Below are 3,126 nucleotides of genomic sequence, written 5' to 3'. Positions count from 1 at the left end.
AAAAAAAAAAAATGTAACTCGATTAAATTCCTATTAAAAATTCTCACTATTTTCGTTAAAACTGACAATCAAAATTTATTTTAAAAATATTTAACAAAAATAAAAAATGCTCATTTTTAATAAATTTAAGGACAAAATTCGTCAATATACTTTCCCCAACATAATTTAAACATTAGAAATATTAAAGGATCTAGTCATAATGACGGATGACCGTTTCTCCCTTAATCGTGCTTTCGAGTTTGAGCCACTTCTTCCCAAATAAAACATGCGCGCGAATCCGCATATAATTGTATTCCAATACGATAGGAATAGACGGATACTGGGTGGGGAAAGAAAAAAAAAAAAAACATTGGGGACCATTTTATGTATTTTCACTAACAAAAGCCCATCAATTTTTTTTTTTTTTTTTTTGAGGAATAGTTGGAGCAATATCATATTCACTCCACTATAGTGTACTCCATTTTCTTTCACATCTAAACACTGATCTGATCTTAAAGAATCAAAAGGTAACCCATAAAGTTTTAAATCCCAGATCTCCATTTTCCTTTTTGACTAAATTAGATTTATGTAAATGTATGTATATGGGGTTGTCTCTATTTGTGTGTGTGTAATCTGATTCAAAGTTATGGGATTTTTTTTTTTTTTTTTTTTTTTGGTTGAAATTTGGGATTGTGTGCTTGTTAATTTGTTGTTTTTTGGTTGTTCTGTCATTGTTATGAGATTTTGGGTTTCACTTCAAGAAGCAAATTAGTTGTCTTTAAACATTTGAAAGAACTATTTGTAGATGAAAATAGTAGTAGTGGGTGTTAATTCTTGATGATTGAGGCTTGATTTGAAGTTTGTAATGTAAAAGATCTCTTTTTTTGTTAAGATCAATTTAGATTTATGTAAATGTATGTATATGGGGTTGTCTCTATTTTTGTGTGTGTGATTTTGGTTCAAAGTTGTGATTTTTTTGTTGAATGTTTATTTTTGATGAAGTGGAATTTGGGTTTAGTTCATTTTTTGTTATTTGTTCTGTCATTGTTATGAGATATTGAGATTTGGGCTGTCTCTGTTTTGTGTATATCTCTGTGTGTGTTATTTGATTCAAAGTTAGGGGAATCTAAACTTTGTGGTGATTTTTTGTCGAAAGTTTGTTTTTTGTGATGAAGTTGAATCCGCGTCTGTGTGCTTGTAGTCATTGTTGTGAGATTTTGGGTCTATTTTTTGAAGCAATTTAGTTGTCCTTAAACAATTGAGAATCGGCTTGTTGGTGAAAATAGTAATAATGTAAAAGTGCTAATTCTTGATGATCGAGGCTTGATTCGGGTATCTAAAAAGCATTTTACCAGGTGCAAAAGGAGAGTGTGGGTGATGATGCTATTGTTTTTGACAAGAGATTCCAATGGCTGCTTAATTTTCATTAAAGAGGATTCAAAATATAAACATTTAAAAACATACGAAGAAGCCAAGAGAATTCAATATCTACTATAAATACATAAAGTAATTTTTACCTTGTATATTTAGTGTAATATTTTGATGAACCATGCTCTAGTCTCCTTTCATTGAGATCTGGGATATTAGGACTAAAAGAGGTCTCTGTTTGAGTGGGGATGAATTTCCTTCAGTTGTTTGGGGGCCGACGGAAAGAACTTAGGCATGATGTGTTGAAAGAAGGTGTTCATGAATTAGTGGGGCAAAGATTGGAGGAGTGACAAGTAGTTTATCGGCTCCTCATTCTTTTTTAATGGACAGGTGGTAACAAATTTGGTGATAGTTTAAGAGGAAAAATGTGGAGGCCTAAGAGAATGGGATTAAGTTTCTCCACTCACCTCTAGCATTGAGGAAAGGAGAAGAAAGAGAAGAGAAAATGCAGAACCTAGAGAGAGTTCAATCACTAAAAATGAGAACACGATAAAGAAGGAGAGTGGAAAGGTCCCTTTCATCCGTAGGTTTGGATTATAGTGGAATATACAAGTCTGGAGATTGTCTTAGAGGCAAAGCTCTTTTATTTATTCTAGACTATAAAGATAATGGTAATTTTGGTTAATTTAAATGAGGGAAAGATGATTGGCAAGTGGCTTTACAGAATATTACTTTTCTGTTTGTGACTAAGAGTCTATCTCTGTTTCTTGTGTTTTCATTCTCTCCACATGCTCTGGATGCCTTGTGTTGGTAAAATAGCTGCATTCTGCTTCTGATATGGTTGAATTCACAAATATCACTCCTCCAAGTTTCCCTAGTTGAAGTGAAGGAGAATGCAGACTTACAAAATTTTGAAAGTTCTATCTATATTCTTGGGTCATCATGGTTTCCACATACATTATAGTGGACTTCCGTATGGTTACAAGAAGATTCTAATCAACTTCTGTGTTTCTTTTCTGAACTATAAATAGACTAGTAGTAGCGACACAGTAATGCTCAAAATTGCTGTTCTCTGTTGTGCATTTCATCTCACTGACTTATTTGAAAGTCTTGCTTTTATCTTTAATGCATATGGCCTGCTTTTATGATCTTACTAGTTTCTTGAATCAGGTTGTTCCTGGAACTCTTTAACAAGAGAGGGTGGAGATATGGGTCGTGGAGTCAGCTATGGAGGAGGGCAAAGTTCACTGGGATACTTATTTGGGAGCGGTGAGGCGCCAAAACCAACCACGGCAAATGTTCAAGCTGTTCAAAGTGAAGGGCAGCCGATAAGTAAAGAGCCAGCGTCAAACCAGCTGTTTCTGCTACAGTTGATGCTACTAAGCAGATTCCTGCTGGTATTGAGCACTGCTTTGAAAAACAGGGGAGATAGTCAAAACACAGGCAACTTTATCACAGCATTGCCCTTATGTCAATTAGTAAGATGTGTATTGAAATGCTTGTCTAGTTCATTTTCATGCTTTGCTGGAGAAAATACTTGGATTGTTCGAAGAGTAATATAGATAGCTTGCCTTCATCTTTTAAAATTAAAAGTCTGGTTATGAACAATTACCTATCGCAACTCAGCTTAGATAGAATCAAAGATAACTTCAAAGTTCACTCTTCATACCATTACAAGGTTAAGTAGAATGTATGTCAATTGTCAGGAAGGACCTTATTGTTTGTGATTCTTCGGGCTTCCGTCAGCAGAGTCTAGTTAAAAACCTTTTCATGATTGAT

The 3,126-nt window shown here is 34.2% G+C and overlaps 1 protein-coding gene across 1 annotated transcript in view; it reads left to right on the top strand.

Annotated features, from left to right (window-relative positions):
* Positions 1 to 484: 484 nt before the first annotated feature.
* LOC132067832 (protein SPIRAL1-like 1) overlaps positions 485 to 3,126 on the top strand; it is an 11,996-nt gene continuing 9,354 nt past the window's right edge. The window contains exon 1 of the mRNA XM_059461195.1: positions 485 to 506. The gene's annotated coding sequence lies outside the window, so the exon portion shown is untranslated. The remainder of the gene's footprint in view (positions 507 to 3,126) is intronic.

The sequence above is a fragment of the Lycium ferocissimum genome, chromosome 8, assembly GCF_029784015.1.
Source record: "Lycium ferocissimum isolate CSIRO_LF1 chromosome 8, AGI_CSIRO_Lferr_CH_V1, whole genome shotgun sequence".
NCBI classification, from domain to species: domain Eukaryota; kingdom Viridiplantae; phylum Streptophyta; class Magnoliopsida; order Solanales; family Solanaceae; genus Lycium; species Lycium ferocissimum.
This window is presented reverse-complemented; position numbering and strand designations above follow the sequence as displayed.